The sequence below is a fragment of the Hemiscyllium ocellatum genome (assembly GCF_020745735.1).
Source record: "Hemiscyllium ocellatum isolate sHemOce1 chromosome 27 unlocalized genomic scaffold, sHemOce1.pat.X.cur. SUPER_27_unloc_12, whole genome shotgun sequence".
In the NCBI taxonomy this organism is placed as follows: Eukaryota; Metazoa; Chordata; class Chondrichthyes; order Orectolobiformes; family Hemiscylliidae; genus Hemiscyllium; species Hemiscyllium ocellatum.
In genome coordinates, this window is record NW_026867479.1 from 372042 (window position 1) to 388237 (window position 16196).

The 16196-nt window shown below is 46.4% G+C and overlaps 1 protein-coding gene across 1 annotated transcript in view; it reads right to left on the bottom strand.

Annotated features, from left to right (window-relative positions):
- LOC132807287 (zinc finger protein 271-like) overlaps positions 1-16196 on the bottom strand; it is an 86962-nt gene that overhangs the window by 36034 nt on the left and 34732 nt on the right. The gene's annotated exons all lie outside the window — the stretch shown is intronic.

The following is a 16196-nucleotide window of genomic DNA, read 5'->3' on the forward strand; positions in this document are numbered from 1 at the left end:
GGTACAATGAGCTTTTAATGTGAACTCTCATGAGGGAGTGCAAACAAACTCGAGTTGAAATGTAGCTCCGTAAAGTGTTGTGTAACAGTCATAGCGTTGACCGTTGTTGAACGTTTTGATGCGGTCCAGTTTTTCTTTTGTTTTTTAAAGATGAGATGATGTTTTGTGGTTTTTGGATGGGTTGGGTACAGAGTGGGAGGTAGGGTGGGCTGGGATCTTCCATGTTGATGGGATTTGACAGTGAATTTTGCTTCGTCAATTATTCAGACTGTGTGCCTGGAGAGAGGGAGGGTCTGACCCTTGGGAAGGGTGCTGGCGGGGTGTGGGCGGGAGGTGAACCTTTGCAATGTCCAATCAGAAGGCTAAGTGTTAAGATAACAAGAGCCGATATTTAGCAGTCGATAAGTGCAACATGTCAGCAGTTTGTTCATATGCAGCTCAAAGGCTGTCCCCAAAGTTAAACTTAGTATGGCGCCTACCCACTCAATCCAGTTACCCACCCCATTTCAGGGTGGATATGTGAACTATCACTAATTTTGGTTCTTCTAACGAATAAAACATTTAAACCTAGCTGTTCAGGAAAGCAAACAAGTTTAAAACTACAGCCATGCTGCAGTTAAACTCAATAGACTTACTCAGAGCAAAATACATGTTCCCTGAAAGTAGTTGAAAGTTAACATAGTTGTATTAGATGTCGGAATATCTGTTTAAATGGAGCCGTGAGCTTTCCCAATGTAGACAGGGCTCCTCGAAACGTGGCAGTGTCCCCCCTGCAGCTGCAGAGCGAGACAGGAGAGTTTGTTTTTGTGAATGAGCAGTTGTAGCGCGAGGTGGCTGTTGCTTGGTGACGGTGAGGCTCCTCCGGCCCCGCCCATCCCCCGTGCAGACGTCACGCGGGGGTGAAGGCGGTTGGGAGGAGAAGTCGCTCGAGCGGGGAAGCGGCGGCCGTTAGGAAAATGGCGCCGTGCGGCCCGGGGCAGACCCCCGTCACTGGTCACCGCCGCCTTCCTGGTGCAGCTGCTGTGTCACGGCCACACCGGCCGGCTGTACAGCAGGCAGGAGCCGGTGACCATTCTGGAGGCGGATGGGGTTAAGGGCCTGTTTGGGAACTGGTCGGCCGCCTGGGTGGTGGAGTTCTACTGGTCGTGGGGCGGCCCCTGTGTCAACTATGGGGCCACCTGGAAGGTACTGGGCCCGGGAGGTGAAAGGTGAGGCAGGTTGTGGGGGGGACGGAGGGGAAGGAATGTGGGGCCTGTCATAGTCACATTTTACACTCACTTTCCATCTGCTTTTACTGGCGCTTGTGCTGTTTACCCTTTGCTGTTACTTGTGCAATTGCTGAGGGTAGTGTGTAAATACTAGTGAAGGATACTATGCACCAGCATGTATATGTTCCTCAGTTATTGTAGGGGCAGGACCTGTTGAGAACGGTTAGTAAAGCAGGTTGTGCACTAAGCCTTGTTAACATGGATATGTTCATTGGAAAAGTTGACTTTTTATTATTTAGAGTCGTAGAGATTTTCAGCACGGAAACAGATCCCCTCAGTCCAACCTGTCCACGCCAACCAGATATCCTACATTAATCTAGTCCCCATTGCCAGCACTATATCCCTCTACACCATTCCTATTCATATATCCATCCAGATACTTTTTAAAGGCTGTAATTATACCAGCCTCCACCACTTCCTCTGGCAGCTCATTCCATACACACACCACCCTCTGCAGGGAAACATTGCCCTTCAGGTACCTTTTATATCTTTGTGGCCTCACCCTAAACCTATGTCCTCTAGTTGTGAAGGTCACCCCAACACGGAGAAAAAGACTTAAAAACATTGCTTTTGCATTTGTTTGGCTGCTCAATCAAATATCGAGACACATGGGGGAAAAAATATCGCTCTGCCCTTTTTGATCTTCGATAGACATTTGGAAACAAAATCTGTCAATAACACCAGCATTGCTACAGGGCATATTGTGTACACTCCTCAGTGTCAACAAGCAGGGCACATGTTTGCCAATGTCATCAAAACATTGGGCGTGTTCCTCATTGTCGGCAGGAAAGGGGCAAAATCTACTTTTGATGGATAAATAAGGATCACTGGAGGACCGGAAGGAGACTTGTCCTCCTGCCATTCGGAGCTCCCCTATTGGTGAATGCGGAAGTTGGGCCATGAGATTCTGAAGCTCCTGCCCCATCTCTCTCTCAATGAAGATTGAGCTTCACTCAGACTGCAGCTTCCTTCCTCTGTCCAACATCTGTGTGTACAGCATTCTCTTTTCTAACCCCTTTTTCCATTTACGTTTCATTCTGGGGTTCAATTGTTGACTTGGAGCAACTGAAAGGAATGGGAGTGAATCCACGAGGGGACAGACTCTGGAAAAGTTAGTCCAAGCCTTTGTCTCAATTTGCAAAATAGACAGGCAGGAGACTGGAAGAACGCAGCAAGCCAGGCAGTATCAGGAGGTGGAGAAGTTGAGGTATGTGTGTAACCCTTGTTCAGGATTGGGAGTGGGTATAGGGAGAGCTGTTGAACAAGGGTGTGCTGGGGGCAGGGGGATGAAGTGAGGATAGGTGGAGACAGGTAGAGGGTACAATAGACAATAGGTGCAGGAGTCGGCTCTTCTGCCCTTCGAGCCAGCACCACCATTCATTATGATCATGGCTGATCATCCTCAATCAGTATCCTGTTCCTGCATTATCCCCATAACCTGGTTGGTGAATGGGAGGAAGGAATCTAGTTGGCAGGGAAGAGTGAAAGGGGCTGGGAAGTGAGTTGGGGGATGGGATGGGAGATTATTTGAAATTGGAGAACTCAGTGTCGAGTCCTCCGGGCTGTGGACTGCTCAGACAAGATGAGGTTTTGTTCCTCCAATTTGTCAGAAGGGGAGTGGGAAGGGGCATTAAAATGGATGGAGACTGGGAAGTCCGCTCAGCCTCTGTGGACCCGGCTGTGATGCTCGGCAAACCATTCCCCAAGTTTACGCTTGGTCTTCATGATGTAGAGACGATCACAACTGGCAAAGCACAGTGGGTCGAGCAGTAGGACAGTCGTAGTTTGAGGCACAAGCTCTTCATCAGGAATGATGCGTGGATGTTCAGAGGGGCATCAGCGTCCTTCTGTGCCAGTTGTCAGACAGGTGCAGCAGGCAATGAGCAAGGCAAGTGGCATATTAGCAAGAGGAATTAAGTTCAGAAGTGGGAATGTCTTCCAGCAGTTAGGGGGTCATTGAATATATTCAAGGCTGAGTTCGCATGATTTTTATGTGGATGCTTGTGGGGGAAGGCAAAAAAATGGTTGTAAGACCAGTATCCAGTTTTAAGACAGTTCCAGAGTCAGACAGCACAGAAACAGACCCTTCAGTACAACTAGTCAATGTTGACTATGTTCTCAAACTAAACCAGTCCCACCTGCCAGTGTTTTGGCCCATATCCCTCCAAACCTTTCCTATTCATGACGTTACTGTACCTGCATCCACCACGTGAACTACTCTGTGTAAAAAAAAAATGTGCCCTTCAAGTCTTTTTAAAATCTCTTTCTCCTGTCACCGTCAAAATTTGCTCCCTAATCTTGAAACCCCAACCCAAGGGGGAAGGACACCCTTCGTTCACCTCACCTCTCCCCTCATGATTTTGTAAACGTTGATAAGGTCACATCTCCACTTCCAATGCTCCAGTGAAAAAGTCCCAGCCCATCCACCTAGATGAAGGTAGAATCCTGTCCCTCAGGATTCCCTCCAACAATGTGCCCACCACTGATGTTAGGCACACTGGTCTATAGTTCCCTGGCTTGTCCTTACCACCCTTAAACAGTGGCATCACGTTAGCCAACCTCCAGTCTTGTGGCACCTCACCTGACATGCACCGTATGCTCTATGGAGATGCTGTTTCTGATGGATTTAAAGTGTCCAAATGCCACAATTTCTCCCCCACTCACTTGACATAACCGTGCAGGCTCCTCGCTATTTGATGTTCATGTTACTTAGAACCCTCATGATCATATCAATCTCAATGAGGTCACCCCTCAACCTCCTGTGCTCCAGTGAAGACAGTCTCAGCTTCTCCTTATAACTCAAACCCTCCAGTCCTGGCAACATCCTGGTAAATCTTTACTGAACCCTCTAATAGTATTCTTCCGATTACAGGGCCACCAGAAGCCTTCTCAGTACTCTACAAGTGACTTCACCAACATCCTGTACAACTTCAACATGATGTCCCAACTCCTTTATTCAATGGTGTGAACTATTAAGGTAAATGTGCTGAATGTTTAACATCACTCTACATTTGTCGATATATCATATCAGTTGCATGACACTGTGACCTTTTGCTCTTAACTCTGTGTCTTATGATCCTGCTCCACAGCTACCCGCTGAAGGAGCAGTACTCCGAAAGCTAGTGCTTCCAAATAAAACTGTTGGACTATAACCCGGTGTTGTGATTTTTAAACCTTGTTCCACCTTCTTTCTCATGAGCACAGCCCATACCTCCCGGTGCTGCCAGTAAACTGCCGATGAAACGATGCAGTGCCTGCACTCCTGAAAAGTTTACAATTTCTAATGAAACCAGCTACTCATTCACTGCTCCATCTGATACACGACATTGGAAACTTAGTGCAGGAGGCTGCAAGAAATGAGCAGCTTTAAAGCAAAAACTGCTTGGAGCTTTCAATGAGAGCCTGAGCCCAGCAGTACGTTCTGGTTACCTTTATTGTGGCCCAACATTGTTACAGCTTCAGATTCAAAGGGCAGAGAAAGAGTAGTTGTTTTTTAGCCAACTCAACAACAGGGGGAGGTGCAAGGGGCAGGGCAAGGCCAACAGCAGGCCCCCACATGATGCCTGCGTTGCCTGCACAGTTTACAAAACTCCCTTCCCCTTCAGAGACTCCCCACAGTGTGGAAGCTGGCCACTCGACCCAAAGACTACACACCGATCCTCCAAAGGGTAACTCACCATGCAATTCCCCTACCCCTATTGCTCAACATTTACCCCTGACTAATGCACCTAACCTGCACATCCCTGGACACTATGGGTATTTCAGTACTGTCAATCCACCTGAACCTGGACAACTCATATATGCTGACCAGATATCCCAACCCAATCTAGTCCCACCTGCCAGCACGGGGCCCATATCCCCCCAGTTGCCTTTTAAATGTTGCAATTGTAGCAGCCTCCACCACTTCCTCTGGCAGCTCATTCCATACACGTACCACCCTCTAAATGAAAAGGTTGCCCCTTAGGTCTCTTTCATATCTTTCCCCTCTCACCCTAAACCTCTCCCATCCCATGGAAAAGACTTTGTCTATCTATCCTATCCATGCCCCTCATGATTTTATAAACCTCTATAAGGTCACCCCTCGGCCTCTGACGCTCCAGGGAAAACAGCCCCAGCCTGTTCTGTCTCTCCCTATAGCTCAAATCCTCCAGTCTTGGCAACATCCTTGTAAATCTTTTTAGATTAGATTAGATTACTTAGTGTGGAAACAGGCCCTTCGGCCCAACAAGTCCACACTGACCTGCCGACGCGTATACCACCCAGACCCATACTCCGGGGGTTTGCAAGGACTGCCACAAAAACTACGTAAGACAAACAGAAAGTTAGCCACCAGGATACACGAACACCAGCTAGCCACAAAAAGACACGACCCTCTATCCCTCGTAGCCCTACATACAGATGAAGAAAACCACCACTTCAACTGGGACAACATCTGTCCTGGGACAGGCTAAGCAAAGACATGCCAGAGAATTCCTCGAGGTCTGGCACTCCAACCACAACGCCATAAACAAACACATCGATCTAGATACCATCTATCAACCCCTCAGAAAATGAACAGGAAATGACATCACCACAAACCCCAGGAACCCTATCCAGGACAAACATATAAATCGAAAGCAGGAAACAACAGCTTCGCTTCACTTGGAGGTCGCCACTGATGATGTTACCTAGCCAGGTAATGAAACATCTGGATATCAAACCTACAGCTCAGTGAGCAAACCTACACCCTAATCCTCAACCTGAGCTACAAACCTTGCAAAGTAGAATGTATTTGCAAACATGCTGCAAATACAAACCCACCCCCATGGATGATCTATCTCGTGTGTGCGTGAGATAGAGAAACAGTCTATTTCCGCGCTGTTTATCTCTATTTGATAACCGATGCTTTATTTCTGTTGGTGTAAATGTTGTTGTAATTCATAGCTGGATCCTAATAGGTGTAAGGGTGACAGAATTCCTCAAGTAGGGCACTGTACGATTCCTGGGAGATCCCTATTTCTGGTTTACTTCCTCATGAACAAACATTAAGCACGTGCACCTATTTATTTATGATTTTGTTTCATTTTTCTTGTTCGATTCCCTGCTATGACTACACCTTGTATTAGGATAATTGAGAGGTTGGGAGATTGTGGCTTGGGTCTTGATTGAATATTTTATTGTTCCAGAAGTTATAAAAGGCAGGGTCAAAGCTTTAGCAGAAATCCAGCAGAGCTGAGAACAGAACGACATCTTAGTCTGTGGGAACAGGGAGATCAACAGAGGATAGAGAAATCAGGTCCTGAAACCAGACCAGCCTGTGATCAGTGCTTTGATTAGCAGCATCCTTCTACATCAGTCAATGCCAGTTGTCAGACAGGTGCAGCAAGGCAAGTGGTATATTAGCAGGCTGATCTGAGATTAGAAATGGGGATGTCTTCCTGCAGTTAGCGGGTCATTGAATTTATTCAAGGCTGAGTTCATCTGAGTTTTGAACAATAAAGTGTGGATTTTTATAGCTTACTTAGTGTGGAAACAGGCCCTTCGGCCCAACAAGTCCACACCGACCCGCCAAAGCGCAACCCACCCATACCCCTACATTTACCCCTTACCTAACACTACGGGCAATTTAGCATGGCCAATTCACCTGACCCACACATCTTTGGACTGTGGGAGGAAACCGGAGCACCCAGAGGAAACCCACGCAGACACAGGGAGAACGTGCAAACTTCACACAGTCAGTCACCCAAGTTGGGAATTGAACCCGGGTCTCAGGCGCTGTGAGGCAGCAGTGCTAACCACCGTGCCGCACATGTTGTGTGCATGAGGGTTTTTTTTGTGGTTTATGTGTTGGATGCAGGTACAGTAATCACATTTAAAGTGGAAGGCAAGAAAATAGTTTTAAGACCACGACAGATCAGTTATGGTCAGACAGCACAGAAACGGACCCTTCAGTCCAACTATTCCATGCTGACTATATTCTCAAACTAAACTAGTGCCACTTGCCAGTGTTTGGCCCATATACCTCCACACCTTCCCTATTCATGTACTTATCCACATGTCTTTTAAATGTTGCATCTGAACATGCATCCACCACTTCCTCTTTACATTCACTCAATACATGAAACATACTGTTTATAAACAAACTTTTCCTGATCTGTCCATTCCATCGATTCATTCTCTTTCCTTTCAGTTGCTGTAAGTCATAAATTGAAGCCCAGAATGAAAAAAACGGAAAAGGAGTTGTGAAGAGAGTACCTTACTCACAGATGGTTGACACAGTAAGGAGGGTGCAGTCTGGAGCAAACCCGAAATGTCGATTTTCCTGCTCCTCGGACGCTGCCTGACCTGCAGTACTTTGCCAGCACCACTCTAATCTTGACCCTGATCTCCAGCATCTGCAGTTCTCACTTTCGCCTGTGAGAAATCAGCAGTTTTAAACCAAAAACCTGTTGCAGTTTAAAGCTCTCATTGAGAGTCTGAGCTCAGTGTGAAGTTCAGGTAATCTTTATTGTGACCCAACTTTGTTACAGCTTCAGAATCTCCCAGCAGAAAGGTGTAGAAAATGTAGCAATTTTTTAAAAACAGCTCAAGGTCAAAGTGCAACCCCTCACTTTCTTCATTATTGGTCACCACTGAGTTGTCCCTTTGTAATTGGATCCTTGAGAAAGCCTTAACCTGGAGGAAGTATTGCCTCACTCAGCAATTTCAACCTGTATCCAAGTAAGTTGGATGAGCAGCGTAGAGTCAACCAGACTATTGTGGGTCTGGAGTCATGTGTAGGCCAGATCTGGTAAAGGATGCAGCTGGGACGACTGCTCTAATAACTGCTCAAGTCTTCCCTCAAAAAGAACTGAGTGAATCAGATGGGGGTTTTCTTCCACCCCCACCCCACTGACAATGGTTTCACCATTAGATGCTAAACTCCAGATTTCTGACCAAATTCCAATTCCATCATCTGTCACAGTGGGAATCGAACTCGGGAGTCACTGGAACTGGGTTGATAGTCCAGTCGGTAAAGGCACTCGGCCGTCTTTCTTTCAATCCCCCTGCAATGCCACGTGATCCCGCTGGTAGGTCAGCAAGGAGGCGGCCTGGGTAAAGGCCTTCCCGCAATGTGTGGATCCACTGGTGGGTCTGGAGGTAGGAGGAATCGCTGAAGCCCTTCCCGCAGTCAGGGCAGGGGAACGGCCTCTCCCCAGTGTGACTGCGCCAATGAGTCTCCAAGGCAGACGGGAAACAAGCCTTTCCCACAGTCGCCACACTTCCATGGTTTCTCCACGGGGCGGGATTCCTCGGGTTTCTCCATGGCGAAGCTTCAGCCGCACACAAACGCATGTGGAGCTTCTCTCCACCGTGAATTCCTCTTTCCAAACCGTAGAGCTGTTACACGCTCCTCACTCAGTGCACTGCAATGGTAGGGTCTCTCATCCAGTCCCACTGATGCTGAAAACGTACCCAAACAGGAACCAAAAAGCTTTGCTCCTTCTCACAGAATCATAGTTGAAAACTGTTGCGGTCCCGATGGATTGAATGACTGTCAGACATGGATGTCAAAGTAAGGACTGCAGATGCTGGAGAGTCAGAATCAGTAAGTGCAGTGCTGGAAAAGCACAGCAGGTCAGGCAGCATCCGAGGAGCAGGAGAGTCGATGTTTTGGGCATAAGGCCTTCATCTGTTGATTTTGAAACTTCCATCCTCAGATCCTGAAATGTAAAATGAGATTACAAAAGTCATCACTGTCAGTGCAGAGTAGAAATTCTGAACAAGGAATTCTGCGGAATATTTTCTTTTGTTATTCCACAAAATTGAAAGCACCATCCCACTCTCTCTCCCCCTCTCTTCTCACTCTGATCTAACTAATTCCCCTGAAGGTGCTGATTCAGGATCTTCCAGGGGCAGAAAGGCAAAAACGCCAAGACTGACATCTCTCTGAATTTTGGATAACTCCACCTGAAAGTTAATATCTTTCACAACATTGGGATACTGCTGAGAGGTGAGGAAGTCTGATTTTGGGAAGCCAAAAAAAAAAAAAAAATGGGTTTGTGCCAATCCCTTCTCTTCAGAGAATCCCCAGAGCGGCGAAAGCAGGCCACTCAGCCCCATAAATCCACACCGACCCTCTGAAGGGTAACAGACCCACACCTATTCCCCTACCTCTATTGCTCTACATTTAACCCCTGATTAATGCACCTAACCTGCACATCTCTGCATGGTCAATCCATCCTAACCTGGACAAAGTGAAAAATCACACCACCAGTTGAGTATTCAACAGGTTTATTTGGAAGCACTCGCTTTCAGAGCGCTGATCCTTCAGGTGGTTGTGGAGAATAAGATCATAAGACACAATTTGTAGAAAAACATTATAGTGTCCTGCCACCAAAATGATATATTGAACAAACCTGGATTGTCAAGTCTTTCATCTTTTAGACTGGGTTGCAGCTATCATTCACATGTCAATCCCAGACCTTCCTGCAAGGCGCCATATCAAGATAACTCGAGGTTTTATAGCAAAATGTGACATCTTAGTTCACATAATGCATTAAAGGTGTGAGGTCAGAGTCTGTCTGTGTCCCAGTCTTGAGTCAGACTGGTTCTACTTCCAAAGTGGAATTTACAAAATATTACATGGATTGACTGCTTACAGATTGTGTATTTTTTGAGCAAAATAGAATGTATCTGCAAATATCATTCTGCAAATACAAATTTAACCCCATGGACTTGTTATGTGCGTCTGTGCATGAGAGAGAGAAAAAGTCAATGTCCGTGCTGTATAGCTCTATGCCAATTTGATAACAGATGCTTTAGTCCTGTTGATGTAAATGTTGTTGTAAATCAGAGCTGCATACTAACAGTTCGATGTAAGACAGAAAGAATTCCTCAAATAGGACACCATACCAATCCTTGGGAGAGCCCTATTTCTGGGTGGGGGGGGGGGTCAAAGCTTCAACAGAAATCCAGCAGAGCTGAGAACAGACCGACATCCACATGCCTTTTAAATGTTGTAATTGTGCCAGTCTCCACCACTTCCTCTGGCAGTTCGTGCCATACATGCACCACCCTCTGTGTGAAAAGATTGCCCCTCAGACCCCTGTTAAATCATTCTGCTCTCACCTCAAACATATGCCTTCTAGTTTTCTTGGACTCCCCTACCCTGGGGAAAAGGTAGGGTTCCCCCCCCCCCCCCTACCTATGCCCATTACAAAGGTCTATAAGTTTACCCCTCAGCCTCTGATGCTCCATGGAAAATGTCCCTGGCCTATTCAGCCTCTCCCTATAGGTCAAATCTTTTCTGACCCCTTACAAAGTTTCATAACATCTTTCCTACAGCAGGGATACCAGAACTGAACGCAGTATTCCAAAATTGGCTTAACCAACATCCTGGACAGCCACAACATGAGCTCCCAACTCATCTACTCGATGCTCTGACCAATAAAGGCCATCCTACCAAATGCCTCATTCACTATCCTGTCTACCTGAGACTCCACTTTCAAGGAACTACGGAACCTGCACTCCAAGGTCTCTTTGTTTTGCAACACTCCCCTTAACTGTGTCAGTCCTGCCTGGATTGCTTGACCAAAATGCAACAACTCACACTTCTCAAAATTTAATTCCATCTACCACACTTTGGCCCATCCGATCAATTCTAATTTATAGCAAACTCACTTTTCTCTCTCATTCTCTAGAAGCTGAAAATCTCCATCCCACATACTCTCCCTTCAGTCTCAGTTTACTGAACCTAATCCCTGCTGTACCTCATCCTGAAGGATCTGGTTCATGCTGATTAATAAGACCACACTCGGGAGGGGGCGGGGGTGGGTCTAAATGAAACCTACATAATCCTGAACAGCCCAGACAGAGTGGACGTTGCGAAGATGTTTCCATTGGTAGGACAGACTCAGACGAGAGGCACAGCCTTAGAGTAAAGGGAAGCCCTTTTAGAAAGGAGAAACTTCTTCAGCCAGAGAGCGGTGATTCTGTGGAATCTATTTCCATAGAAGGCTGTGGAGGCCAGGTCACTGGGGATATCTAAAACTGAGACAGATAGGTTCTTGTGTATCAAGGGGATCAAGGGTTAAAGGAGAATGGGGTTGAGAAACCTAGCAGCCACGATTGAATGGGGTGATTAGACCTGATGGACTGAATGGCCTAATTTCTGCTCCTCTGACTTAGGGCCTCTTGCTGTCCTGGACACAGAGTGAGTGAGAGAGTTGGGAGCAAGACTAGGCCATTCGGTCTTTCGAGTCAGCACCAGCATTGAACAATTCATAACTTGATATGAATATACCTACAGCTGGGTGGATAGGCTGGGACTTTTTTCACTGGAACACATGAGGTTGAGATGTGACCTTAAAAGGAGGTTCATAAAATCATGGAGGGTAGATGAGGTGAACCGCAGGTGTCCTTTCCCTAGGATGGGGGTTTCAAGATTAGGGAGTAAATGAGGAAGGTGAGTGGAGAAAGATTTTCAAAAGACTGGAGGAGCGCCTTTTTTTTGAGAGTAGTTTGTGTGTGGAATCAATGTCCAGACACGGTGGTGGATGTAGGTACAGTAACAAGGTTTAAAAGACATTTGGATAAGTACGTGAATAGGAAAGGTTCAGAGGGATATGGGCCAAATACACACAGGTGGGACTAGTTTAGTTTGTGAACACAGTCAGCACGGTTTAATTGGACTGAAGGGTCTGTTTCTGTGTTGTCTGACTCTGGAACTGTTCTAAACTGATCTTAAAACCATTTTCTTGCCTTCCTCCATAAACATCCACTTTTTTCTCGTTCAAAAATCAGATTAACTCAGCCTTGAATTTATTCAAATGACCCCCTAACTGCAGGAAGACATCCCCATTTCTGAACTCAATTCCTCTTACTAATTCTTGATGAAGGGCTTCTGCCCGAAACGTCGAATTTCCTGTTCCTTGGATGCTGCCTGACCTGCTGCGCTTTTCCTGCAACACATTTTCAGCTCCTCTTGCTAACACACCACTTGCCTTGCTCATTGCCTGCTGCACCTGTCTGACAACTGGCACAGAAGGACGCTGATGCCCCTCTGAACATCCACGCATCATTCCTGATGAAGGGCTTGTGCCCGAAACTTCGACTGTCCTACTGCTCGGATGCACATTGAATGAATCTACCGTCCCTACCTCTGCTGGCAATGCGTTCCAGGCACCTATCACCCTCTGAGTAATGTACTTTCTGTGTGCATCTCCAACATGATGTCCCAACTCCTGTACTCAGCATGTGAACAATGAAGGCAAGTGTGCTGAACACCTTCTTCACCCCCCTCTACCAGTGATGTAACTTTCAAGAACAATGAACCTGAGCACCCCCAGGTCTCTGTTCTACAACATGACCCAGGGCCCTACCATTACCTGTTCAAGTCTTGCCCTCCTTTATTTTAGCAAAATGCAACCCCTCACTTATATCCATACCTCTCTCATACACACATGCTCTCTCTCAGACATACACATACACCACCCCCTCAAAACTCTCACCCTCTCACAGACTCATACTCCATTACAATCTCACTTTATCAAGCAGACACAAATGCAAATAGACACTCACAGCGCACAATCTTATACACAAACTCACACACACACACTTCCCTGAAGGGAGTTTCCCTGAAACGTCAATTTTCCTGCTATTCAGATGCTACCCGACTTGCTGCAGCACCACACGCTCGATTCTAAACTTATTACCCTCTAGTTCTGGACTGCCCCATCCAAAGGAAAATACCACGTCTATTTACCCTATCCATGCCCCTCGTGATGATATAAAAGTGTATAAGGTCACTCCTCAGACTCTGGCAAGCTACGGAAAACAGTCCAGCCTGTCCTTCTGTCTCTCCTCACCCAGGTAACCAAGACACATACCGGAGGTCCCAAAGTCTGCTCCCTCTCTGGATTCACTCCAGTTGCTACAAGTGAGCCTGCTCCGTCATACATTAAGATCATGGCTGATCTATCCATCGTTTCATCTTCTCTTCCCTGCACTGTCACAAGGAACCCCTTAATTCCCCAACCAGGCCAAATCCCACCCAACTGTGTCTTGAATATACTTAATGAAGCTGCCTCTATTGCTTCCTTAGCCAGAGTATTCTCTAGATTTTGATGAAGGGCTTTTGCCCGAAACATCGATTTTCCTACTCTCCTGATGCTGCCTGACCTGCTGTGCTTTTCCAGCACCACTCTAATCTAGACTATTCCATAGATCCACGACCCTCTGGGAAAAGCAGGTCCTCCTCATCTCTGTCTGAAAGCTACTCCCTCTAACCTTGAGGCCTCGTCTCACCCACCAGAAATTACTGGACAGGCTAGGGCTTCATCCCCACAGTGCAATGACATTGGGAAGATGTTTCCATTGGTAGGAGAGACTAGGACCAGAGGACACAGCTTTAAGAATAAAGGGAACAGAGATAAGCGATGTCTCCTTTTCTGCCGACAGCGAGGAGCATGGACAATGTACTGGTGACACCAGCGAGCAGGTGTGCTGTTGTTCACACCGAGGAGCAGACACAATGTGCTCTGTGGCGATGCTGGTGTTATTGACAGATATTAAATGTTCAAATGCCAAGAGGAGAAATAAAGGGTAGAGCCACAGTTCTTTTTCCCCATGTGGCTCAACATTTTATCGCTTTTGTCTGGCTGCTCAACATTTTTTAAAATGTCTTTTCCCCAGAGTAGGGGTGAGGTTCACAACTACAGGGCATAGGTTTAGGGTGAGAGCAGAAAGATATTAAAGGTACCTAAGGGGCAACTTTTCCATGCAGAGGATAGTGCATGTATGGAATGAGCTGCAAGAGGAAGTAATGGAGGCCGTATAATTACAGCATTTAAAAGGCATCTGGATGGGTATATGAACCAAGTGGTGACAAATGGGACTAGATTAAGTTAGGATATCTGGTTGGTATGGACAGGTTGGACCAAATGGGTGAGTTCATGTGCTGTACATCTTTATGATTCTAAATAATAAAAAAGTATATTTTTACAAATACCAAACTATCTCCAAGTTAACAAGGCTTAGTGCACCACATACTTTACTAACCATTCTCAACAGGTCCTGCCCCTTCAATGACTGAGGAACATATACATGCTGGTGCATAGTATCCTTCACTAGTATTTACACACTACCCTCAGCAATTGCACAAGTAACAGTGAGGGGTAAACAGCACAAGGATTAAAAAACAGTGAGGGGTAAACAGCAGAAGCGCCAGTAAAAGCAGATGGAAAGTGAGTGTAAAATGTGACTATGACAGGACAGGCCCCACATTCCTTCCCCTCCGTCCCCCCCACAACCTGCCTCACCTTTCACCTCCCGGGCCCAGTACCTTCCAGGTGGCCCCATAGTTGACACAGGGGCCGCCCCACGACCAGTAGAACTCCACCACCCAGGCGGCCGACCAGTTCCCAAACAGGCCCTTAACCCCATCCGCCTCCAGAATGGTCACCGGCTCCTGCCTGCTGTACAGCCGGCCGGTGTGGCCGTGACACAGCAGCTGCACCAGGAAGGCGGCGGTGACCAGTGACGGGGGTCTGCCCCGGGCCGCACGGCGCCATTTTCCTAACGGCCGCCGCTTCCCCGCTCGAGCGACTTCTCCTCCCAACCGCCTTCGCCCCCGCGTGACGTCTGCACGGGGGATGGGCGGGGCCGGGGGAGCCTCACCGTCACCAAGCAACAGCCACCTCGCGCTACAACTGCTCATTCACAAAAACAAACTCTCCTGTCTCGCTCTGCAGCTGCAGGGGGGACACTGCCACGTTTCGAGGAGCCCTGTCTACATTGGGAAAGCTCACGGCTCCATTTAAACAGATATTCCGACATCTAACAGAACGGCCTCATATCTAAAGGGGTAAATCTGCATTTTAAAGGGACACAGACATTTTAACGGGCTTATAAAGAGATATAAATGGAAAGATTACATTTCAAAGGGATGTGGGCACATTCAAAGGGATATTTTAATAAGTAAAGTGACGCAGTTATATTTAAATAAAACTACATTGCGAAAAAACGTTGCCCTATTTGTAAGCAGAAATATCCCTTTAAGAGACATACTCATTTCTCGAGGGGTAAATATACATTACCGAGGGTCAAGATTGCGCTGAGAGAAACAATACATGTAAAGGGCTGAGCTACAAGTAAGGGGGCATTTTTATATTTAAAAAGATACATTGAAATCTAAAGAGACTTGTTCAAAAAATAGAAGTACATAGTAATATTTAGAAAACATGACCATATTGGAAATAGTGCAGGCACTTTGAAAAAGGGGCTTTTTTGGGGTGGGGGGGGGGGGGGAATGGCCGTGAGGTGGTTTAATTTTTTAAGAAAATAAGCAAGTTATTACGATTGGGAATGACCTTGAAGGGGTAATGGAACCCGTAAAGGGCAAAGATAATTGCAAAATTCTTGAAAAGAAAACGATTCCAGTTATATGTGGATGCAGGGAAATAATTCAACAAAAGAGCCATTATAAATGTGATGGACCAAACAATCTCCTTTTGAGAGATATAAGTGGGACCATCAAAATTGAAGTAGAAATTCCTATTTTTGTTCTCCTCCCAAAGTCTCTGTCTTGTCAGAGTACAGTGCAAGCCAGTGCAATCTGTTATGCCACAGTTGCAACTCAACCTCATCGGATATTCATATGTGTTCTCTGCAGTCAAATACTGGCTCTGCCAATGATGCTCACATTCCACGATCAAATAAAACAGTTCACTGCCATCACTGTAGGTGTCAGAATTAAAGGATTAGAAAAATTCTGAACTCACACCACACACAATGCACAATGCCATAATTTTTACTTATTCTTACCATTTCAATTGATACCAAATTAAGAGCAGCCACTGTTTACATTTCATTGGCAATTCTACATGCTGACTTTCTATCATCACAATCTCTTTGACGTTCCTGTATGTACTGAAATTAATCTTCAGACTATTCAGTTGTGAAACAATG